At 41.8% G+C, this 26,806-nt stretch overlaps 1 protein-coding gene and 1 long non-coding RNA gene across 2 annotated transcripts in view; one reads left to right on the plus strand and one right to left on the minus strand.

The window, feature by feature from the left end:
- Window positions 1–26,806, minus strand: part of LOC306964487 — a 409,045-nt gene that overhangs the window by 199,864 nt on the left and 182,375 nt on the right. Inside the window, exon 2 of the long non-coding RNA XR_013792970.1 lies at window positions 10,246–10,363. This is a non-coding gene — a long non-coding RNA (uncharacterized lncRNA). The remainder of the gene's footprint in view (window positions 1–10,245; window positions 10,364–26,806) is intronic.
- LOC306964466 (cadherin-4-like) overlaps window positions 1–26,806 on the plus strand; it is a 302,824-nt gene that overhangs the window by 3,993 nt on the left and 272,025 nt on the right. The window lies entirely within an intron of this gene.

The following is a 26,806-nucleotide window of genomic DNA, read 5'->3' on the forward strand; positions in this document are numbered from 1 at the left end:
AGGCTTGTTTTCAGCATTAGAGATTCAATTTGAAGCTCACAATAGATGCTGGGGCTTGATTTGCTTTTAGTTTTATAAGCTGCTGGAATCAACGGGCCTCTTTGTGTAGGCAGCACTGTGGTGGCTTAAATCAATGAATCTGATGAGGCAGACGGCAGAGGAATGAGATTTGTTTCAGGTTCGATTCAAAGTGTAGACAAGTTCACGTTTGGACAATGCCATATCATGCAAACAACTTGGATAAGAAATATCATTGTAGAAAAAAACTGAAAGGAGAAACATAATAATACTTGAATCTGTGAAGTTGTTATTAAATGCTTTTACTATCTATATATACTATTTTTTTTTTTATCAGTGCACTCTATCCTGAAATGTATAGATTATACCACATTTTCTAAACTGATATTTTATTTGTTTTATTTCATACGAACCTGAACCCATATAAATGATGAGTGTGACTTTGAACTCATGATATGGCGCTGGCTTTCCTCCCTTTTAGCAGTATCTTTGCCCCGTCCCAGACTCCCATCATTTGATTTACACGGTACTGTCAGCTGATTTATCGCCGCTAAGGGTGTCACAGGAGGCACGCGCTCAAGCTACTTGGAGAAAAGGACATTTAATAATAACATTGTTTAACCCAAAACCGTCAGAAGGGGGCAGGAGTAATGACCCCATCAACACACACACTGCATACAAATGAATTCAGGACGTCCGGGAGTGATGGGAGGGACAGAACTGGGCCCCGGGTGGGTGGAGAAAGGGGCCAGTGTCAAAGGAGGGGGAGGTCTGCATTTATGGCTGACACAAAATCAAAAATACGTGTTTGGCTGAATGTTCAAGGCGAGCGCAGTGGATGGAAATCTGAAGACGGCTGGTTATTGAAACTTGTGCTTTGACAACAATGCAGTACATTACATGCAGTACATACATTGCGTTATTCTTTCACACACTTGCTTAAGGCTAAGGTGGAAATTTATCCTCTGCATTTGACACTGTTACGACCCTGGGCCTCCAGTCTCCCTCCTTTTTGTTAGTTTTGTTGGTGTGGCGCTAATTTCCCCTTTTCCCCCATGGAAACCCTGGCTGTGTGAGCCCTGGCCTGAGATTGGAGGACTGGTTTCCCGCTCTGGGAAAGTGCTTACTTTTGTGTACTTCGATTTTGTTTAGTTTGGTTAACCTTGTGAATATTGTACATACCCTTTGTTTGGATATGTTTGGTTTTGTTAGATTTACCTTTTATTGAATTACAACTTTATTCAATCCATTTTACATCTTGGTTTTTGTTACTTCCCTTGCCCTAGCAGAGCAGGGTCATAACAGACACGTTCTTCAATGTCACTTTGGAGTGTAAGAGGAGCAGTGGGTTTGATTAAGACCTAGCTTGAGGACTTAGCCTAATGTACATGTTGCGGGTTAATTATGGAAACCAGAGCACTCACAGAAAACCCACTCAGAGACGGGAAGAAAACACAAACGCCACACTGTAATCCCAGGACCATCTTGCTATGAGGCGCTCACGCTACAACAGTCACTGACAGAAACATGGGGGCTCTTTGTGGCTCACTCACACACATTAACACGCACATACATTCAAACTGCAATCCTTTTTTTTTGTTTTTTGGCCCTATGTGACCTGTATCTGATCTTTTCACTGCAGTCTGAACTACTCAGATCTCAGGTCTTATTGAATGTGACCCAGACCACTTGGATGTGTCCTAAATTCAATGCGCATGATCCTTTGCAATGCGCATCTGAACAGCCAAGTTGCATTTGTCCGACCTGCACTTCATGGGTTTCAAATGCCATTCATTCTGCATTAAAGTTGTCGTGAGTGGACAGGAAAACAACACATGTTATGAATTAAAGGCCCTATACCTGACATTTGTTCATGTTGTAGGTAACATTCTTTGTGCCCCATAAAAGCATGTTGTAAAAGTAGTAATTTGTGGAAAAATATTATCCTGATGGTTGAAGTTTGCATTGTATTTTGATTTGTTGATGTGGTGTATGGTCAACCCAAATTGTCAATATGTGACAAAATGGGGAATACGTTTTTAGTCACGTATTGACTCCGAAGGACGGCCATGACGGTAAAAATACCCATTTCGCCATATTTTGACTAAAAGGTTAATATCAAGGCAAGGCAAGTTTATTTGTAGAGCACAATTCATACACAAGGCAATTCAAAGTGCTTCACAGTTGCATAAATACAAGAAAACAAATAGAATCAATAAAAACATCAACATAAAATTAATCAATTACAGTTAAAGGCGAGAATGCAGATAAAATACTTTCAGTCATATGCATCGGTAAAAAGAACTGTTTTCAGCCTGGATTTGAACATTGTCAGAGTTGAGGCCTGTCTCACATCCTCGTGAAGACTGTTCCAGATTTTAGCTGCATGAAACTGAAACGCAGCCTCACCGTGTTTATTATTGACTCTGGGAACCACCAGGAGGCCCCTCCCTGAAGTTCTCAGGGCCCGAGATGGTTCATACGGCTGTAACATGTCAGAGATGTACTTTGGAGCTAAACCATGAAAAGACTTGTACACAAGCAGAGCTGTTTTAAAGTCTATTTTCTGAGTGACAGGAAGCCAGTGCAGAGACCGGAGCACTGGACTAATATGGTCGTATTTCCTGGTTCTTGTCAGGACTCGAGCAGCAGCGTTCTGGATGTACTGTAGTTGTCTGATAGCTCGTTTAGAGAGGCCAGTGAGCAGGCCGTTACAGTAGTCTAACCTGCAGGAGACAAACACATGGATAAGTCTCTCTAAGTCCAGTTTTGACACTATTCCTCTGATCTTAGCAATGTTTTTCAGATGGTAAAAAGCTGCTGATGTGATTGCTTTGATGTGGCTGTTTAAGTTCAGGTCTGAGTCCATGATTACTCCTAGATTTCTAACCTGATTTTTTGGTTTTAGAGAGAGAGACTCAAGGTGACTGACAACACTTTGTCTATATCAGGTGTAGTGCCTTTAAGTTAGCCTGAATGAAGCCGCTCACCTCACTGTCCACGACTGGACTCCACTTCAACACGTTTCTCGTTCAATACATCCCTGTCTCTGCTCCACAAAAGTTCATTTTCTAAAGACTGTCGCTCCTCCTTCTTAAAAACGATTAGGTTATTCATGTATTGGCTCCACTGCGCATGCAAGACACCTTCACCGTTCAGACAGTAGATCCCTTACAAGTCCCACTGAACAGTAATATGAACGACCGTACAAAAAACATCTGATTTTTGCAAATAATCTGAATTGAGCATTGAGACCTGCAATCTGAAGGTAGCCATAGGCAGGCAATGTGGATGTGAAGTGTTTAGCTAAAGGACACACTGTCAGAGCTTGGATGGACTCACTACTGAACAACTCCAAACACAAGTTACTTTGCGAATAGATATAGCAAGTTTAATTTACTTTAATTGAATGAATGGATGAATAAAAATCAATCAAAAGCACATTTTTGTCCTTTTACCATACTTTTATTGCCATACCGTACATTTTGTTGCAACACTAATTGGCTTTCAGTCGCATGTTTGAAATAGACCTCGTTTTCCTTTATCATCATCGGATTTGTGAGACTGCTGTTCTCATTGACGAGCGCAGATCTCTCACTGAGTGTATGTTTTCCTCTCTGCATAACCCAGCGGAGTGCATTGATCTGATGTCAGTGGGAAACCCCTGCCGGTTCCAAATTTTGTGAGGAGAAAACATAGCCGATTGATGCAGGATCATACTTCTTATTTAGTGCATGACGAGTGGGTTCTCGAAAGTACAAAACTCACTTGCGAATTGCGTGCGTGAAACGAGATGATAGCAAGTGTTTGTTTTTAAGCATTTATTGTCTCGGTGAAGGCCTCGGGGCTTTTGGTTCTGACCTTTTTATAGTGAATGACAATAGGAACCCTCAGCATTTACACCCCTCTTGTTAGATGACCTTGCTCCTCCATGTGTTTTCATTTATCTTATGTTTGGGACCAGCATAAAGTACACATGTAATTGCTTGGCATGAGGGCTGAAGAATGTGGGGAAAACTGCCACAGTCTTTTCTGTTGCTTAAAATGAAATCCAGCTTTACGCTTCAGCTTGTACTGAATTTACTAAAGCTACCTCTTTTCCATCTTACTTAAACAGAGATTGACAGATAAAGAATATAATGACCGTGCCTGCACCTGGGTTTTAGCTTAAGCTTTTCACTACAGTCATCATTTCGCATTCTCCATCTCCTTAATACTCATTCTAGAAAATTGGCTCCTTGAAGCAACGCTCCGATGACTAGCCCAAATGTATGCATCAAGGTAGTCATATTGGTCCCTAACCTTTTCCCATTAGTTTTGGATATCATTCTTTTCGAAAATGCATTAGCAGTGCTCACCACGCAAATCAAAACGCTGCTTTTAGTGCGGATTCGCAAGTCATGTAGTTTAATTCATTGCATTTGCTTGTTGACCTGCATCCACCCTCTCTTTCTTGAAAGTCAAATTAATTTTATCGCTTTCTGGCTTTGTGCCGCTCAACACGGGAATAGAAAGCTCAGAAATGGTGGCCCCGCTTTGCATTCTGAATCACTAATGCTGTTTTTGGATGTACTCTTTCGCGAGCAAAGAAAGCCTGCAGTTATAACTTCTTGCTCCTCTTGAGTTTTGTGCCTATTCAAGGGAATTACACTTTGTATTAACAACAAGAACATACCTTGAAGTATAAGAAGGTCAATGAGTTTAATTAGCTTTACGAGTGCGTGGTCCATTATAGGTAAAGATACAGGTTCCCACAATGGTTTAATTAAAACTTTGTTGTGTATAAATGTTTATGGCCTTGTTCCTTTAAATTGGACTGTACTTCTTACATTGTAAAGAGCCTCTGAAGTGGAGAAACAGAAACAACTTCTTCTTCACCCTAATGAGGTGCTTTTTTCCTTTTTTTTCAATTAAATGACCATCACATTGGAAGATTGGTAAAACTTCTGCCTCCGAGCAAAGAGGTTGTGGGTTGATGTATTAACAGCAACAGATCACTTCCATGGCATCCTTTTCACATTTGACAATTTATTTATTTTTTGCTTTTCTTCATACATAAACTAGAAGTTCTTAGATGATCTCACCTAATCATTTTAATGGACGAGAGTTTCTGCTTCACCCACAGGATGCAGTAACCTCAGTGACGCAGGTGTTGCTCCCATCTATAGCAAACCAGCAAAAGCAATAGAGTTTGGGATCAAATGTTAAAGCAGTACCAAGTAATTTGTTTACCTTAATAAAGCCTTTTCGTAGTCCCTCTGGGAGTAATACAAGTGTTGATGGGATGATTGGTGGTCTTTCATCTCCCTCTGGTGTCTCTGGACAGAAAACTACAATTGCAACTTCCCTGCACCGGGTCAGAGGCCCGAATACACACTAATAGAGCCACGGAGAGGAAGCTAAGTGCGGGCTAGCGCCACTTAAACAGTATTTACAGCTGAGTTTGAATGAAAAAAACGATCTCCATTGTGTAATTGGATGTACAATATCCCTCTCTCCCTTGGTCTTTTCTGTCAGCGTAGTATTTACTCTCACTGACAATTAATGAGTAAAATACAGCAACATGCTACGACACCTGCAGTGGCGTTTATTGCCTCTAGGGGCATGGATTACTTAGTACTGCTTTAAAAAACGAATTTCTTTACCAAAAATGACATCCATTGAGTAACTTTAGTTTCAACTTTAGTTTCAACAGTACAACAAAAATAAGTAAAACAAACAACTGGTGGAAAACACGGTTAACAGCCAAGGCACTACTAAACACATTTTTTAACACACTGCAGCTTTATTAATGTGTCAATGTAGGCTACGTGAGTGTTATATCTCCAATTGTTTAACTTTACACAGACTGGGAATGACGGTGTGACAAATCTTGATCTCTCTGGGTGGGCAGTTCAAGCCCAACTTGCACCCGTGATTACTGATGGATTTTTTGACAACACACCCTAGCTCACCTAATGCTCTTTAGAGAGGTATTGGAGATGTGACCCCAAATGACTACAGGCTCCAGCCATCTCGCCACACAGATGGATTCTTTTTTTTCCTGTCTGCTTCCACGTCGGCCCTGCATCTGCCCATTGCACGCCCATAGTTGGAATCTTACGCTCCTCTGTACTCCTTGATGCGGTGACACAAATCTGCTGCGTTGAGAGCCTCCTAATGTCCTGAATAATAGATGCCTTCTATTCTCACTTGCCCCATTGGGATGGACATTACATCAATTTTCTCTTTCCCCGGCACCCTCCAACACTGTTAGTCTGTTTTGATTTCCTGTTTACCTTTTGCCCTGAATCTCTCGACACGTACAGGCGGCATTGTTATGTGGGTCGATAGCAGACAGGCGTCCTTATGGAGATTAGACCCTGTTAGAATAGAACTGCCGCTTCCTCTGCCAACATTATAGGCTCCGCTTTATGTTATGACATGTAATGCTTATGATTTGCATGTAAATCTGGCTCATTGTTAGAATTTTGTGAACCGACTTTACTGTAATCTTTCTTAAGATGCAAAGCAAAGGCAGTTTTTTTCCCCCCTTTTCCCCTTATGGCCGATATTACTGTGGTAGACCGACCCAGACACATTGATTTTCCATTGTTATTAATTACAAGAATGTGCAGCACTGGCATTTGTGGGATGTGTTGTGGAGCGACAGAGAAAACGCAGACACTTTTAGGCGTAGCAACGCGGCCAGAGGGAGCAGTAGCAGCACCATTCATCAGTGCGACTGTAAGAGCATGTGTTTTAGGTGGTTAACTGCGGACATGGTTTATGAGGTGCACCTTTTGGATAGACTTTGGTCTCTAAAGCTGGGCATACACTGTGCCATTTGAGACACGATTTTGAACCAGCTAAATGAATCATCAACTCACACTGTGCGTCTGAATCGCATACGAGGAGTGAACAAGCTCACGGAGCGAAGACGCACACGCCCGACCTGCTCACACTGTGCGAGGGACATGACCCGCGTTACCATGGATACAGCTTGGTCTGTCATATCATCCGCTCAAACAGCATATTAACACCCAAACTTCAATCAAATAACTTTGGCTAACTTCAGAAACAAATGACAATCGGCTAATTGCGGCTAATTGCGGCTAGTCGCGGCTAATCACGGCTAATCGCGGCTAATCGCGGCTAATCGCGGCTAATCGCGACTAATCGAGGCCTCGTAGCCCCCTGTATGACAGAGGTGCATGGAGAGGCTGAAAGATCGCACAACTTCGAAATAGTCGATCAAAATTCGTGCCAAAATCGCACAGTGTAATCCCAGCTTTAGGGTAAAGAAGGAAAGAAAGTTGGGATGTTTTTTTTTTTCGGTGTATAGTGTAAATGCCAGATCATACTGAACTTTCTGTAATTTTCAGAAGGCCAACGTATACACAAAGCTATACACGAAAAGATTATTTGATTGATGTCTAAAATTGTGGTGTGCTTCAGAATCAGAATCAGAATTGGTTTTATTGCCATGGTTATGAACAGGTTCACAACTAGGATTTTTTTTTCTGTGATAGTCGAAGTCGCCGTAGAAGTAACTTTGAAGTGTAGGTGTTTTTCTTTCTTTCTGTGGATGTGGTTTACACCAGCTTTGGAACCGGTCCTGATTTGTTCATGGTCTGGACTTGGTGGTGCCCTGCAGATGAAACGGTTTGTATGTTGGGTATATTTTAATGGGGTCGCATCGGCATTTTTACCAGTAATATCACTTCTTCACACACATTTTAGTGATATTATTCAGAAGTAAAGGCGCTTTAACCAGAGTGAAAACTTTATTTTCTCTAAATGTACCTGGGGAACCATGCTGTGATACAGTCCTCCTCAATATCAACTCTGGTTAAAAAGTGTAGTGCCAATCCGGTGTGGGCACAGCGGCCTCCATCCTGGTTTTTCCGAGCCGGTCATTAGAAAGGCAAGATGACTCCAGTTTGAAGAGAAGGAAGCAAGCAGGTGGAGGCTATTACTTTTTAATGAGATTTTTTTTGACATCTTCTGTCTTTGTTTTTCCTGGGCGAGGGGACAGAGGAGATGAGAAGGGCGGCATGATAAGGAGACTTCCTGCAGATTGAGCCTCTCCCTCGCGCGTGTGTGAACTCTTACTCCCTGTCATCTGCTCCCCACATTCACAGACCTCCTGCCTTGGATATGATGGGGCTTGTGGGATCCCAGCGTGACCAAGGTTATGGCCCTTCCCAGCACATTAAACCTGCTTAAACACTTCACTTGGACTTAAATGCACAGATGGCCGGCAGGAGCTGTTAGCGCATGACTAGAGGCTAGGCTCCATGCTAGCACACGCACACACGCACACGCACACACACACACAAATCACACTTTCTATCCAGAGTAAAAAAAAAGAAAAGGAGGCTTTTTTGTAGCACTTGTCAGATGAGGCAGGCTCAGTGGCAGTTTGTAGGTGTTCCCGCTGTCTTTGCGGGAGGACTTGTCATCAGGGAGGATGAGAGGCACTTCACCGGGATGTTTTTCCGGGGCCAGGGATGCTGCTGTGGTGAACGTGGGCTTTATAACAATTCAAGGCTTTCTTCTCAAACAGCAAGAAGTCACACTGACCACGGCTTAGTGACAGTAATGGTGCCTCAAACTGAAGAGAATTTTTCGAGTCACATGGAATTTTGTTTTCTTATTTGAGTTTGGAGCGTTTCGCTACTGACAGCTGATTTAAAATGAATGAATGAGTTGTATTATTAGAATTAAATTCAGAGTGGATATGTATGAATATCACGATGATAATTATTCTGACTATATTGTTGATTTATGTTTTAAAGTCCAGTTTTGGTTCGCTGGTTTCGCAAGATAAATCTCTTTGTTGCACTTTTGATTTGATTGTAGCTAATTGTGCAGCCTTATTATTGGAGTAGCAAGTGTCCAGGGTGATCACGTTCTCCCTCTGTCTTTCGCTGTCTTTTCACAATGTTAGAACATTAAACTAATTTCTTGTTATTTAATATTAAGCATTTGATTCATTACTGACCTTAAAGACGACTTCATTCAGAAACAATGCAACAGTTATTAATTGAATTATACAATCCAGATAATGAAACCCCTCCTCTGGGACCTTTTCTTGTTTCACCAAAATTTTATAATAGCCTTAATAATACTTTTAGTTTGTTTTGTTAACAGTCTATCAAAGAAGGTTGTGGACAAAGCAAACTTCATGCCAGCGGTAAAAACAACAGTTTACAGTGAAAATCAATATCTCTAATTTTAAAGTTAATTCTTCCTTTTTGGTCTGTTTTGCACAAATATCCTCAGGGCAGTTACATCTTAATCCCAAATTTGGCTAAAAATCCCCTTGTGAAACGAGTGACTCAAAGTTTCAATGTTAATTTGGTGCCCATCACTTTCTACACAAAACTCCATCCAGATTTGTGCCAGTCTCGCGTTGGCCTGTGTCCCAGTGCCGTAGAGTCTTCTTCCTGCCCACTCGCTCACTCCTCCACAGCCTCTGTTTGGAAATGGCACCGTTTTAATTGCTGTTTAATTGATTCAGTTCGATACAGAGCCAGCGTGGAGGTATCTAATGTACTGCAGGCGTGTGAGTGTTTTTTTTAATCAGCCTCATGATCAAGTTTCAAGATTTCTGGGTTTGTGATTATGATGAAAGAAATGTAAAATTAGAGGGGTTTTATTTGTTATTAGATATTGATTGATGCTTAAGGGCCTATCTCACTACAGAGAATTGCGGAGATGGTCTCCACAACGTCTACGCAACTCTGACGTTGCATTGCACGCATTCAAAGGGCCTGTCTCACCGGCCTGGTAATGCATTTAAGGTGTTTTTCAGGTTCATACATTGTTTTGCCCAGTTTAGGCATTAAAGCCAATTATTTTACACCCTTCTCAACTTGATTTAATCCTGATTTGGTATTGGATGGTCAAATATTTCTTGAGGTGGTACTTGAAGTGAAAACTGTTGATACCCATTGACCTTCCCTTGTAACTAGGTGTTGGATATCTAAAAATACGATACCGATACCAGTTTTGGCTCTCAACGCCTTAAAACACACAACTTTTACCACTTAAATCTAAGTGAATATGGGCATGCTGTATGTCATTTTTAGCTCAGAACCTGGAGAATTAAATCGCTGATTTAGTTTTAACTTCCGCAAATGTGCTTGTGATCGCCGCACTAGTAATACCATGCTAAAGCTAGCGGGTGCATGCTAGAACAAAAACTAATCAAGGCTGGGTCAGAAACTAGGATAGAAATACCTACCCATCCATCCATCCATCCATTTTCTTCCGCTTTATCCGGGGCCGGGTCGCGGGGGCAGCAGTCTCAGCAGAGATGCCCAGACTTCCTGATCCACACACACCTCCTCCAGCTGTTCTGACCCCGAGGCGACACCAGGCCAGCTCGGAGACATAGTCCCACCAGCGTGCCCTGGGCCTTCCACGAGGTCTTGTCCCACTAGGACATGCCTGGAACACCTCCCGCGGGAGGCGACCAGGAGGCATCCGGAACAGATGCCCGAGCCACCTCAGCTGGCTCCTTTCGAAGGAGCAGCGACTCTACTCCGAGCTCCTCCCGGGTAACTGAGCTCCTCACCCGATCTCGAAGGGTGCGCCCAGCCACCCTGCGAAGGAAACTCATTTCAGCTGCTTGTATTCGCGATCTTGTCCTTTCGGTCATTACCCAAATCTCATGACCATAGGTGAGGGTGGGAATGTAGATCGATCGGTGAATCGAGAGCTTTGCCCCGCGACTCAGCTCCCTCTTCACCACGACAGACCGATACAGCGACCGCATCACTGCTGACGCCGCACCGATCCATCTGTCGATCTCACGCTCCATCCGTCCCTCACTTGTGAACAAGACCCCAAGATAGAAATACCTAAAGTAGCCTAATACAATAAAAATAACCACTGCTGAAGCAAAGTGTTTGTATATTAGTTTTAGAAATAACTGATCAATCATGTTTGTAATGATCAGATCTTCCTGTGAGTTGTTTATATTAATGTAACCTAAAGCCTGTAATGTACCCTAGGATATTTAGTGTAGAAAGGTCCAATGATCCAAGAGTTTATTAATAGATATACTTAATTGATCTGTAACATCATGACAATAAAATATGACTTTAATTGACTCTTTTCTCCATTTTAAAAAATGAAAAAATTCACTTAGAGAAAGATACTTTTAAGAAAGTCTCTATTGGTTAATACTGGATATCGGCAGATACTCATATCGGTATCGATAGCAAAAAAGCTGGATTGGTGCATCTCTAGTTGTATCTTTGCCCGATATCTTCAAGCTAAGAAAAGATTAGATACTATGTTTAATTACAGCAACCTCAGTTCATTTCCCCCCCACATTTTTAATCAACTAAAGCTAAGAAACTGTATGATCTCTCTGTGGAAGTGGCATATAGCCTCATCTGCTATTCCCTTTGCTTTGGGATGGTTCTTTGTTAGGGAAGGATGAAACGAGTGCTGGAAGGCCCTTCAGAAGAGACTTCTGTCTCCTAATCACTATAGTGTCCTAGACTTCTGAATATTCCCCATTAAGTTCTTAAGTCAGGCACAGAGGGCAAGTGTCGGCTGTGAACAGGGGAAGCCACGCGTGAGCTCCAGGGACGAGGGTGAGACAAGTTTGGGGTCAACAAACAGAGCTCCAGTAATGTTAATTAATCACAAGACAATGAGTCCCCTGCCGTTGGCCCACTCCATTCACAGGGCCCCGGAGCTAATAGGGATGAACAAAAGGGCCGTACAAAAAGCCCTACAAAAGAAGTAACGCGCTTTGAATTCTATCTTCTTGTCAAGACGCATGCCAGGCTTTCCTACAGTGGACTGATCACGCACAACAATATGACCATGTCCTTATTGTAGCCTCAAAAACACAGTGGTTTCTTAGTGGTTAGCAGCACTACTTCCTCTCAATAAGAAGATCCTTCTTATGTAGGCTCTCCAGGAGTTTTGAATCGCAGAGGATCTTTGCAAAGTCTTCAAATCGAATTGGTTGTTGGAAGTCAAACGGGAGAGTATTACGAGAACTGATTTTTTTTTTGGCTTTTTAATACATTTTAACATGTTACAATGTTCTTCCCTTTTTAGAAAGTCTAACCCCCCCATTATTTATGTGCTTTTTCCCCTCTGTACTAGTTTGTAAAGTCATAAACTGGTACCGTTAATGAAAGGTTGCACTGAATAATGTTGAATTTTAGTTGAATTGCAACATTATTTCTGGTGAATTGGTGAGGTAAACCAAAAAAAAGTTGAAATGACTTTCGCAACTGCCACACCCCACTCAGATGCACTTCCTAAATTTACATTTGGCAAAGTGACTGGGAGCGGCCCACTGACTGCTGGTTTAATTGGTTTGTTGAGCAGATTCCAAACCTCATATCCTCCCCCGACAGAGTTAATTAGCATTTCATTAAGATGCGTATCCTTCAGCGAATAGACTGACGTGTCAGGGAGTTTGAAAAGAAAAAAGGAAAGTGACACAGTGACACATTAAAATACAGTGAAACAGTAAAATAAATAGATTAAATAGAAACAATTTATTTGGAAACTATTAGTAATATTGTCCTGACGAACAGCAAGGGGACTGTCCCATTTCAGATCTATAATTTTTGGACCGAGCACACAGTGTAATTTCCATTTGCTCAATCTGCAAAATGATTCGTTTTGGTCCATGTTCAGAGCTGTCCATAACAACAGTTACCAATTTGAATCCTCCATTGTGGTAATTTCTTTGTCTTCTTTCATATTTTAAAATTATCCAAATGCTTTTTTTTTATCTTCCCCAGAATGGTCCAGAAAATAGGTGGAAGCTAATTGGCTGCAATGTGTTTCTTTAATTTAAAAAAAACGTTAACAAATAATTAATCCTGTATTTTTATGGAATACAACTCTTAAACTAATAAGTACAGATGGCAACTTAAAGGGACTAGATGCAAGTTGGTTATTTTTATACTCACTACTGCAGGTTCTATATTAAGCTCGTGCATTACAGCACTTAACTTTTTGAGTGACAGTGCAGGATTTTAGAGGCAGTTGTGGTGAACAGGTCTGGGCTCATTCTACACATTAGGACATTGCTGGAACATGTAGAGGGAGGAAAATACTTAGATTTAACATTTTAAACTCCATATAGTCCCTTTAAGAACCATGATTGTTGCTGGTTACTATGTGCAAATGACTGGACGTTCAATGATTAGGTGTTGGGGATTGTTCCTTGAAAAGAATGGAGGCCTCTGAAAGATAAACAGGTCCCTTACATCAAGCAGTGTTTGGTAAGTGATGAAAAACAATCCTCATCATGATTTACTCTGAAAGTCGGACATCAGCTGATATTATGAAGGCGCATTGCTTTAATAAATCATTGTAATAAAGAATAACTTAGGGCTTTTCCAGATGTTCAAAGTTGCTTTACAGTTATGTACATTATTCATTCACATATACTCGGTAATTGTAAGCTACAAATCAGAACAGCTTCAAATTTGTGAATAGCACAACAGTACATATCAGTCCCGGCGTCAAGAGGGGGCGTGAGGGGGCGTTGCCCCCTCACGGGTACAGTCCCGCCCCCTCAGTCAAAATGTAGTGTTTTCATTTTTTAATATATTGTTTTCAGTCTATGATGTGTTCAAAACAACCTAAAACTCAGAAGAAACTCCACTGACTAATGAACAGTTTTGGAAATTCAAATTCTAGTTTCTAGTGGTCCTTGAACCCACCAGGCAACTGCTAACAATGTCATCAGTGCATCATCCCGCCATAAAGAGTAGCCTGTAGCTAGCAGCTATATTTTGTGTTCCAAATGGACATTCGCACATGGCTGAAAAAGCCAAACATGACGACACCGTCGCCGTCCCTGCAGCCTTTCAGAAGCAACAGGAGAACCGGAGAAGCCGAGGAGCACCTGCCGAGGTGTGGGCGCGGCAGACCACCAGGACTCTTCAGGACTACGTAGTGAGTGAACGCCTTGTTTTCGTCTGTTTCTTAATGGTAACGTTGTGTTAAAGCAGGTATCTTTACTTGTGCCTGTGTGTTATTGTAACTTGTTATCACGTGGCTTGTATTAAACAGTTGGGCTGCATACGTTTTGTCATACTATGCATGCGTACACGTCATCGCCCCCCCTCGGTTTTCAGCTGCCCCCCCTTCTGTACTGAGCTGGCGCCGGGACTGGTACATATACACACTGAATGCTCTGTTTATTTTCAAGTTCATAATTCTTCATCAGATAAAGGTACAGAGTCAGCACCAGCTGGTTTTGTGAAGCATCAAGAAACTACTAAACCGTTCAGTTAAGATTTGCACTCGATTGAAGTATGTGCTTTTAGAAGCACATTATATTATAGTCTAGACACTAGCAATTTTCCATTTATTGTTGCTACAAATGGCAAGTATTGCTGTCTATACTTAGATGCCACTCTTATACCATTTATATAAAGCAAAGATAAAGATGTTTAGAGGAGCCGGATTGAATCTTGACGTCAATAAATTTTAAGTGCCTTGAGGAATCCGAAGCATTCAGTGAACGCTACCAGCATGCATCGATATCCTTTTCATAGCACCAATCTATAAATGGAGAATTTCTATTGAAGACGAAGACGATGCCTGTCTCCGTGACTGAATATAGCATGCAAACCTTATAGGACCAGGCGAGTTTTTGAAAGCCGGCGTCCACAGCCCTTTGTTCTCTCTCGCTTCCTATATCTGACAATTGTCTCACATCAGAGGAAAGCGCCAAAGAGCGAGGGTAATAAAAGACTCCAGCTCTCTCTCCTCTGGGCCTGGGAATGTACGGAGGAAAAAAAGACAGATAAGTTGTCTAGCTCTGAGTCTGAGGATGATCAAAAAGAAGAGGATCCTGTGGCCCGCTGAGGGATGGGGCTCCTGGGACAGACATGGGGTTTGAGGGGAAGAGAACAGAGGAGAAGTCAGGCTGAACTCAGAGGAGGCTGTTTGTTCATAGGAGGTGGAATAGGGTGAGGAACCGAGAGAGTTTGATGATTGGAAGCATTGGTAAGCACTCAAAGAATTTTTTACTCGTTGGGTTTAGGATTGGTTCTTGCCTCTGGTTTAGCAAAACTAATAGACATCACAAAATATGACTTGGTAATGCTGTGTTGAGGTTTAGATATACTTTGTTGATCCCTGTAATGAAATGAAGTTGGTTCTCTGCATTTGACCAAATGCTGCTGGGGCAACTTGATTGAAGTTTCAAACACACATACACACACGAAGAAATGGAAAATGTGTGCTGGTATTACAAAGATACAATGTCCAGGTTTCAACTTGAATAGGTCATCTTATAGTTCTGGCGTAAATGCTGTCTGTTAAGAATAAAGATGCACCGATTCAGGCTTTTTGCTACTGACACCGATACTGGGGTTTGAGTATCTGCCGATATCCGATATTTACTGATACCAAGAGATTCTCTTAAAAGTGGCATTCTCTTAGTAACTGACTCTTCTCCAAAAATACACTTGGCTTCTGCAGTGGCTATTTTATTTTAGGTATTTCTATCATAGTTTCAGACCCAGCCTTGATTAGTTTTTGCTAGCATTAGCATGATTCCGCTTACTTTAGCATGCCATTGCTAACTGCAGAATTTTGCGCGGCGAGCAAAAAAATATATTTGCGAAGGTTAAAACTAACTCTGTGACTGAATTCTCCACTTCTCTCAGCTTTACAGTGATATATAACATGCCCATATTAACTTAAAAAATGTGTTTTTAAGGTGTTGAGAGCCTAAACTAGTATCGGTTCAGTATCAGATATTTCTATCCGACACCCGATATTGTATTTTTTTCCCGTATCAGCTCCAATATCCGATACCAGTATTGGATCGGTGCATCCCTACTTAAGAATCTACATACCTTCGACCTCTAAAGAGATGACAAAAGAGATGAATTGTAGAGATGAATTAGATAGTTGGTGTTTCTTTGGCTGTAACAAGCTGTTTGGTTGGCTGAGGGTAAAGCCAATACTACGTAGAGATGAAGCAGTGTCTGGAGAGTAGAATGCAACAAAAATGTAAATTCAACCTCCAAAAAACGACTTCATTAAAATAAGAGTTATTTTAGACTCAAAATGGTATATTACCCTTTTAGAAATGATTGGATGTTGATGGCATTTAAGGAAATCCCAACATTTTCTATTCCTGAATTTGTGAACATCTTATTATCCTGGTCAGAATTGCATCCAGTATATATTATCTACATTTCTATCTATATGTATATGTATGTATCATACTATAAAGCAAGCTTCAAGACAAAAATAATGATAAAGGAAATGACTGCCAGAAGTAATAATTATTATTCTAGCACTATATCTTGTGCAAACACTGTAAGGTAAATTACACTGTAAGCGTATCAGAGTTACCTATACAATGCCCTCGCCATATTAAATATACAGCTTCACCAGACGGAGCAAGTTCACCAGGCAGAATTAAACATTTATAAAGCAGCAGCGGCGGCTCTGTGCCCTCACTTTCTGATTGGCATATTCCTGGCCTTCCGCTTCGGAGGAGATAATAAATGTTTTACTGTCCTTTTGTGAACCGGCCGGCTACGAAGGTTAATTACACTGGATCTACCACTGAAACATGCGTGCCGTTTTACACAATCGCGCACATACAGGCCGAGGGAAGGGGAAGGTTGGGGGACGATTATCCTAAACACAGAAATGAAAGGATTACAAAGTGATGGTGTAATCCTGCTGTCAATCCTACAACTCATTAGCAAACGGGGCTTTGGCGAGCTCGGAGGTAACGCGCGCGCAGTCCGGGGCGGGTTACGGTGGGCGGAACGGCGGATGGTGAGTTCGCTTGAGAGAACTGATGAGGATACAGCAGATCAGGATGGAGAGAAATGTGAAGAAGGGGGGATGGAAGCCTGACTCATGCAGTACAAGGGGGTTTTCTGCGAAGAGGTTTTTTTTATTAAGCTTTCATCTGCGTTTTCTCTCAACCGGGCCAGGAGCGGATGCAAGGTGGCACTTTCACATGTCAGTCACGTCGCAAATCCATGCACCCCGGATTGTAGATTTCCCCCGATCAATTACGAACAGCAATTAGTTAATTTAATTGTAGTAGCTGGGTGTATTTTACCCCCCATTGTCTTGACATCCTTTCTACTTGCGTCTCCTCAACGTGTCTTCAGGGGAATTTCAATGAGAACCTGCACGGATCAGCTGAACACTCGAATGGACAACAAAAGAGCACATCAGTCACGTCACTACCTCCCACGTCACTATCCCTTTACCCTGTTTACTCCCCGATTAATTAAGAACAGCGATTTGTTCATTTAAGTGTAGGTGTGAGATCTTTTTTTGTAGTTCCTCTCCTCTCTACTTTGTCTGCATCTACAGCGCGCTCCTCTCATCCTCTTGGTCTAATTTGCCCTGCAGCTTTGAGGAGGGGAAATGAAAGGTAGAGCAGAACAGCTTCAGATGGTTTATTAAGAATTGATTTGGGCCTGCGTGAGAGGCAGACTGCTGGGAGAGACATGCTGATGTGCCTCCCGGGCAAACCCCCTCGAGCTGTGGAGGTAGGCGGGAGCGGGGAGTATAGGAAGATGAGAGAAAAGACAGATAATTGCACTGTATGCTGGGGTCCTATTGTTGTCTGGAGTCCCGCTCCATTGTGAACTATGACACTGGTTTGTTCATATAGACGATATTGATCTCGGAGTTGACCTAAGCAGACACACGGGACACCTTTTAAAGGTTCATGCTTGTGTTGTAGAGACAAATTGAGAAATAGTCCTGGAATGAAAGTAATGCAACTATACAGTGGGGAGGTGATTGATGTTTCCCCTGAGGGCTTGTCACAGAATGGTAACACCATGTATACCTCTTCCAGGGTGTCACAGTTTAAGCGCATAGTGGGGGAACCATGGTCATAAACGTAAGCTTACTTTTTGTGGCATTTACAGAATGAACCCATTTATGAACCTGAAAGAGTTTGATCATTTAAGTTAAGTTATACTGTATTAATCTCTGTAGAGAAATCTCTGTAGAGAAATTAGTTCTCTGCATTTGACCCATCCTCAGTATCGCATGGGGCGACCTGTAGGAGCAGTGAGCTGCCAGCATGGGCCGGCGCTCGGGGACACATCTCCATGATGTGGAGCCAGGCTGGTGGTCAGAAACACCTGGCTGGAGGATTAACCTATTGCACATGTTTTTTATAACCTACCACTAACCTACGCAGACACAGGGAGAACATGCAAACTCCACACAGAAAGGCCCCGTCCAGGTGGGAATTGAACCCTGGACCTTTGAGCTGTTTGCATGTTCTCCCCGTATCCGCGTAGGTTAGTGGTAGGTTATAAAAAAAAACATGTGCAATAGGTCCATTAATGGCCATATTAGGTGACAGACCACTGACTTCAGTTCAGTTTTTTGTTAAATTTGGACCACACCCTGAGCTCCGGTCTGCAATCATGTTCTTGATGCCCTGAGAAAAGATACAGGCAAATTCTCAATTGAAATAACTAAGTGCCCCAATGGGCTAGCACTGTTGCTCACCACAGGTCTTCAAACTTGATTCGGTTTCCATCTTAAAGAAACAATTGGCCTTGGCTCATTTCACCTCACAGCAAGTAAAAAAAAAAGAAAAAAAAAAAAATCTCATTATCGCTTTGACTAATTCATACCCAAAATTATTCATAGTTTGCGAAATTGGAAATTTTCAGTGAAAACATTTTAACACATTCTGGTTGCTTTTAGGGAATATGTTATAAATTGTGATGATGTATTTGGGTGTTTAGGAGAGTTTGTAGTTTGCAAGAAGGAGCTGTTTGTTGATGCTCCTGGTGATGCTTTCAGGTTTTTGTTTTCACTTGAACATGGTGCAAGAATATATGGAATAAAGATCATGCCCTGACCATGCATGGAGCACATGACATTAGATTACTCTTATGTTACAAGAGTGTATATTAGCTGTCCATCAAAATACACCTCTTTGCAGGTTTCTCATTACTTACATCTATCTTGTGTGCGTTCTCTGTAATGAAGAAAACGCACTGGCCACAGGAATGCCATACTTAAAACAAATGTGCATGTCATGTGAACAAAGACTGCCAGGACTTAGACAAAGGAAAGCAAGATGATTGAAACCAGAAAAGTAAAATGGTTGTGTCATGAATAGTTTGTGGTGGAATTATGGTTAAATTGTAAGTGTGCATAAATGAGCGCCGAGATGGATTGGGTCTGACTGAACAACACATGGCGACACAGTGCTCTAATGGTTTGGGTGCCTGTGGTCTGCCTGGCTCCATGAAAGCCCCAGAGAAGCACTTATGTGTGTAAAATGCTGAGTCCGATGAGGTACCCAGTGGACAGAGAAAATTGTGACAAATGATACCACGGCCACGGGAACAACTCCATTCTGTCCCGGCTAAGAAGGTAAACTATTCCTCATCGAATCCCGCTGCCTCTTCTGACGGAGAGGCGGAAACATCGCTCATCCATTTGTGCTGCATTTCCATCCGAGCAGAGAAGAGGAGAAGGCACTTTAGAGCGGGGCCGCACACCGCCGAGAAAGAGCGATTTCTCTTTGAAGAGCAGGCACATTTGCATACACATGATTGCTGCAGTGTGCAATGCAGTGCTGCCGGGCCGTGTCGAGATTAAGGAACCGGCGCTTTCCTCGCGAAAACAATTGGCAAAGTTAAATGTGGTGTCATGTTGGATTCATCAAGGCGTTTTTGTTGTTCGTGACGTCGCGGTTAAGAAAGTGAAGCCTAGCCAAGCGACTACGGGTCTTTAGGATGGGAAACGTTTTGGTCTTCGCTTACGAGATCGGCCCAACTAACAAAACAAGCCAAAGGAACTCACAACTGACTGCACACAAATTGGTCACTGGTCAGGAAGTCTTCCGTATATAACTCAATCTTGGTTGGCAAAATATACTTTTTAAGTATAAATGTTTGATATTTGACCAGTTTATTGTTTTAGCACCCTTGTACAAAGGTCCCAGATTTGATTGGGCAGGCCTGTGTGTATGGACATGCATGTTCTCCCAGTGTTTGGTTGGGTTTTCTCCGGATGCCCCCTTTTCCACCATCAACCCAGAACATGTAGCCGGGCCTTAGCCATCTGTAAACGTCTGTACGTTGTATGTACGTCTGGGCCTGATCTCAGTGGCTGTGTTACATCAGAGAGCGGGAGAGGTGGGCGTTGTAGGTGACGTCAAGAGTTCTGATAGCTTGCTTCACTCACATTACATACGTCACGACCAAACGCTAGCGAAAATCAGATCCAATCATTTCAAAGGAGTTCACCCCTCCGACCTGATAACGGAGCTCAATTGTGAAGATCCAGACCCTTGTACGAAATGAAATAAGTACGCGTGTATGGTAAAACCAGGCTCCAGGACATGCAGAAGAGTATCTAAAACGAGTGCAAACATCTAAGGGCTGTAACTGGTTATAAACACCTTTCTTTTTCACGGCCTGTCTTCGAAACGTTGTCTTTTGCCCGGTGCTGTATAGACATGCATATCAAGTTCATAATTTGGCTTGTGTGGGTTTGATCACGAGGCTCGGGCTGCCGTATAAAGCCTCTACGCCGCTCTGCGCTGTTTTGTTTGCCTGTGTGCTCCTCTGTGTGTCAGCGCTGAAGTGATTTGTCCTGCAGATGCAAACTAATGAATGAGGCGTCCTGCTCGTAGGCTTATATTAGCCCGGCTAGCTCTTCCTTTGATGTGATTAGCTCGATGTACTCTAGTGACAAATTGGGCTGTCCTTTCCTCACAGCTGAAGCACTAATCTATGCCAAAACACACTCAAACTCCTTCCGCTTCACCAGGCCAGTCCAAATAAAAACATTCAGTGATGCTGCACTTTTAGATTTAGACTAAGTGGCTTGTATTTTTTCGTAGATTTCCTTTTTCTGTTGAGCGGAGATCTTGCCTGGAAATGGAGTTATCTAAACAAGGCAATGTCAGGTTCAAGTCAGTGCGATGGAGAATTTGCTGAATAGCTGTGGGCTGTCGGTGACCTTTCATTTGACGCAGTAGATTGGAGGCATTGCCATTCACATTATTGATAGAACAGAGGAATGAGTAATTGTATTCTGTTGCTTATCACCGCTTATTCAATATTTGTAAAGACAAATCCAAAGAGAATGGACAATTTATTGTGATGCAATTTCAGGATTTACTTAACCAAGCACATTATCTCCAGTTCAGTTTTACCCCAAATCTAAAAGCTTCTTGAGTTTACAGCCTATATGCCAGTGTCATCAGTGCCTCATCTGAAAGCTAAGACCTACAGAACTTTTTGTCGCCGCATTTTTGAAGCTTTTTGACATGTTTTTGTCCCTTTTTCATCGCATTTTTGTCACCTTTTTTTTTTTGCTTTTTCATCACTCTTTTCCTCGTTTTTGTCGCTCTTCTTGTTGTGTTATTGTAGTAGCTTTCCCAGCATGTTTTTGTCACTCTTTTGCCGGGTTTCTGTCACATCTGGGAAGTGTTTTGGTTGATTATTGTTGCTTTTTTTGTGGCTTTATTTGTTGCGTTTTGGTCATGTTGTCTTTTGTCGCGTTTTCATCGCTCTTTAGTCTTGTGGTTTTTTTTTTACCCTTTTTTATTGCGTTATTGTTGCTTTTCCGCCACGTTTTGTCGCTCTTTTGCCACTTTTTAGCTTTTAGATTTGGGAAAAGGCAAACTGGAGAAATTGTGCTCGGTTCATGAGGTTAGATCCTCACAGAAGAAGTTCAGGGTTCCTTTATTTCAAAAGCTAGTCTAAATGATCCTTGATGATTTAGGAAGAATAACTAACCTCTGAAGCTGTTTTGCCTTTACCTAACATGTAAAGGACTTCATCAGAGGCGTCATCTGACATATGTTTCTTGTCTATTTTCATCTGTGTTTGCCATACATGGCGGCTCTGAGAGATTTCTCTCAGGGTGGCCACGCCTACTGCCTGTGGTCTCTTGTGCTTCTCGTCCTGATTTTAATAACTCTGCCAATCCAGCATCCAGTAGTGTCCCCCCACTGTCCTCACGATCCTTCTCCGAGTTATGTGATTTTCCTTCTTACAGTGGTCAGATATTGCGGATAGGGCATTCTCATGTGTTGAGATGACATCAAACATGATATAACACATTCCTTTGTTGGATGCACAACCTAGCATTGTTTTGAATGTACGGCTAATTGCCTGGGTCAAAGCGTCCCTCAAAAGAAGCTCTTATTTGTGTTTTTTTCCTATGCCACCGGTTCATCATTGCAAACTGTTGTTTATCTCCATGACCTTTACCCTGATCAGTATTGGATATAAAAGCTGCAGGTTGGCTCTGTAATAGTTCACGTTGGCCCAGTGTTTGAACAGCTAACATCACAGCGCTTAGGAAATTCAGAACAGCCTCACAGCAAATCATTTTCTCCTTCACTTGTTTGCTCTCAGATTTATCTTGGAAATGAACGCTTAAAACACCCTGCCTCTTTTCTCTGCAGCTTTTGGATGGGGTTTCTAAATATTTAACTTTAATTTAGATACTGGTGCACAGGGGTAATTGTGTTGAGAGCGCTGCCTTAAAAAGTTTTGGAATAATAGAAGTCCGTCATTTGAGCCTCTTTAGATAGGGTGTAATGAATTAAGCAGCCGCTGACCTGAGGAGGTTGTATATATTACACATATCTGCGGGGACATCTGCACATTAAGCAGGAAGTCTTCCTAATGTAATCATCTTGAGGAAAAGGATTTGCTTATCTTTGGATGAAGTGGAATGAGCTTTGTGTTACCTTTAGAATCCTGAGCTGTTAAATTTTCTCAGGTCTGTCTGTCGGGATTTTAAATACTGGAGATTATCTCTTTCTTCAACATAATTAATGTTGCATTAGCTAAATATATATTTTTACAACGTTTTCAACACTGTGTTCCTGTCAAGGGCTGGGTGTCCTTTTTTTCTTTTTGTAGGTGTTTGAACAATACTGTTTAGGCTCTGATACAGATACCAATATCAGGTATCAACGCGAGACCTGGTGCTCGTACTCGCACTGGTCTAAAATCCGGTACCACTTGGGGCTCACTGAGCAGGCAGCGACAAGCTGGAGAATTCATGCATGGAAGTGTAAAACCTGACATTATAACCAGACTACATTTCCTGAATGTGTCTGTGCTTAATTCAACCCATGTTTAATGCTGTCCTAATTGTACCACAACTGTGGGTCTGCAGTGTTAAATGTTGATCGGGCTAATGTTGCTAACCAGCTGCTAATGGGTCTTAAGAAATCTTAGTTTTTCATGCTTTAGGACTTGGAAATGTATCTGTAGCACAAATACAGCCACTATAATTTACTCACTAAGAGCTTTTAAAAGTGATTTAACGCATCCATATTGAGGAACATTCAGCTGTTGGTGGAGCAGAAATAACCAAAACACTATATTCTATGTGTGTGTGCACAAACATACAATATCCACACACATAAATTACAAAAACAACAAAACAAAGTCGGATATTGTTGGCTTCTGTAAAATTAGTGTAATCTAACCATATTAAATACTATTGTAGAAAAATACAACACTGACACTGAGTAACTTTTTGACATGGGCTATGTCTGATGTGCACACTGTGGACATAATCAAGAAACAAATCATACATAAAGCGTTATGGGGAAAACCTTTACACATGCTTATTACTAAAACTAATCAATAATCTATCCAACTTTTTTTTCAGAATCAGCAAATACCATGATTAGACTTAGACTTATCTTTGGCATCTAGCACATTGTTCACACTATGTTTTGTATTGATTAAGAATGTGAAAATACTTTCTCCATTACCTCTTTAGCTTCACAAACAGCTCACTCAGTCACCACAGGCTGCGAGTTGTGAGCCTTTTCCATGCAGGCGACTGCGCTTTGCACATGTTTTGCTCACTCCACTTAGCCTCTCAGCTCTCATTCTTTTAGCCCGACTCTCTTCTTTACTGTGGCAAGTGCGACTCTTATCATTGATTTTCTCTTTTTTTCTCTGGTCTGCGGGCTGCTCAACTCACTGCTGCGCTTCCAACTTATCTGCCTCTGACAGAACAATGCCGCAGCGGGAGGGCACCCAAGGACAGATGAGATTGTTTGGTCATTCTCAGTCCTCTTGTATTCATACTTGTACTTCGCATACACCGTACTATTGACATAGTTTACGTACTCCACATCAGTTGCTGTACTTGGCCCTCTTGCTATATGTTTTCTCTTGCGACGAAGAGGGCATAGCGCCTCCTCTGTCTGAGCGCCGGTAATTACTATGCTCCACTGCATCTGCAGAAGTCAATGGAGTTGAACCCATTGTCTCTCTCGACATGGGACGATTGTGTGAATTCCCCAGTGAATAGGTGTCTTGTGTTTACACTGCGTTCCAAATTATTATGCAAATGACATTTTTCTAAGATTTTCTGAATTGTCAACTCAAATGAGAGTCAGCATAATTTTCATGTCTTTAACTGGTAGAGGATCATTTAAATGTGGTTGAAAAAATCTCCCAGTGATACTACATAAATGTAGTAAAAACCTCAAAATCCACTGTTCCAAATTATTATGCAACTCATCGTTTCAATACATTTTAAAGCTTGTAATTAACTGAAAATGGTCATTTGTTGAATTTGAATAGGAGGTCATACTTACTGAAATCAAAAGCTATTTCAATAAAAAAATATTAACAGGTCAACTTATATTTTACCATAGGAGCCCTTGTGTGATAGCAGCTTCAAAATTCTTAAATCCATTAAACTTGTGAGTTTTTGGAGAGTTTCTGCTTCGATTTCTTTGCAGGATGTTAGAATAGCCTCCCAGAGCTGCTGTTTGGATGAAAACTGCCTCCCACCCTCATAGAAGATTTGTTTGTTGAGGCTCCAAAGGTTCTCAACAGGGTTGAGGTCAGGGGAGGAGGGGGTCCACATCATGAGTTTCTCTCCTTTTCTGCCCATAGCAGCCAGTGATGCAGAGGTATTCTTTACAGCAGGACATGGTGCGTTGTCTTGCATGAAGAGGATCTTGTTAGGGAAAACATGGCTCTTGTTTTTGTAGCATAGAAGACAGTGGTCAGTCAGAAACTCCGCATATTTTTCAAAGGTCATTTTCACACCTTCAGGGAGCCTAAAAGGGCCTAAAGGGGCCGACCAGCTCTCTCACCATGATTCTGGCCCAAAACATAACTCTGCCACTTCCTTACTGATGTCACAGCCTTGTTGGGACATTGTGGCCATTCACCAACCATCCACTACTCCATCCATCTGACCATCCAGGGTTACATGGCACTCATTAGTGAACAAGACTGTATGAAAATTAGTCTTCATGTATTCCTGAGCCTGTTGCAGCCGTTTCTGTTCATCAGCATTCAATTAACCGTTTAGGGGAGGCCCGGATAGAAGGTTTATGCACAACTGCAACCTCTGGAGGGTCCTACACCTTGATGTTCGGGAGAATCCAGAGGCACCAGCAGCTTCAAATACCTGTCTGCTGCTCTGCTTGTAGCATCTGTTTTCTTAATCTGATGTATTTTTCTGGCAGTAACCGTCCATATTGTGCCTTTATCTGCACAAACACGAATGTGCTCTGAATCATCCACAAATCTCTTATCTGTATGATGATTGCACTTAATCTTTCATGAAATATCGAAGGTTTTCATAACTAGACCAAGGCATTCAACTATTTCACGCTTTTCATCAGCAGAGAGACCCCTTTTCTTTAAAAAAAAATCATGAAAAATGATGATCTGCATAATAAAGTGGAACACCCTTTTTCAGTAGTTTTTCCCTTAACTGGGCTTAACCTGACAACTAATTATCCCAGGTCTCTGAGATTAATGTCAGTGATTCATAGAGCCCCGAGACACGATAGCATCCATGAGTTTCATAATTTTTTATTTTTTTTTACCTTTTTGAAACAAAAATACAATTTGCATAATATATCGATTAATTGCGCAGCCCTACTTGTGATATTGTTTTTTTTTTTAGAATACATTTTTATTAAGAAATTATTAAAAGTTTTCTGAGGCATTAGCTTTCATTTAGCATTTAGCATTCCCCACCAAATATAAAATGTAATTAGGGTAGGGTATTTCCTGCAAACGTAGCTGCTTTTGGAGTTTTTATTGGACTAGATTACATAGCTAGCAGCAGTGTTAGTTACATTGGAATGCATGTCATGTTTTGGTGAACCGACTCCAGTGGTGAACGCCGGGAGAGACATCGGCGGCGGCCTTGGCTTCATCTCTAATTGCAGTGTGAGGCCGCGGTTCAACCCCTGCCTCATGTTTGTACGAGTGCCAATCCCAAAAACCACTCGGGGGGGCAACCATTAATCAGTCATTATCATTGTCGAGTTTTGGTTGGGGAGTGGAGAAAGAGAGGGGCACTATCTGAATGTACACATTGCCGCTGGTCCTAGCACAACAATAGGAAGCAAAAAATGTACCGGGGCACGAGGGCATATTGCAAAAGTTGTTAATGCTTTCCCATTGTCCAGCAAATTGGCTCGCGTATTTGTGCGGGCTGAAACAAAATGCTAGCAATTAGTGCAGTGACAGAGAGAAATAGACCGGGCTTTTTGCTAGCCTCTTGTGTGCACTGGAAGTCATTTGGCAACTAGTAATTTCCATTGCCATGTTGAGAATTTGTAAATGAGTTGCAAAATCTCCTTATTAAAGAGCAATTATTTATTTCAACTTGTGAAGAAAGCTGTGCCCAGGGCCTCCGTCACATAACGTGAGTGTTTAGTTAAAAATGTCTTGGTCAGGATTTCATACCCCCACCCTTTTCAAACCATGATAGGAGGAGATTGTGAAGTTCAAATTGTTAGCAAAAGTCCCGACTT

Source organism: Gobius niger (genome assembly GCF_951799975.1).
Source record: "Gobius niger genome assembly, chromosome: 6".
Classification (NCBI taxonomy): Eukaryota; Metazoa; Chordata; class Actinopteri; order Gobiiformes; family Gobiidae; genus Gobius; species Gobius niger.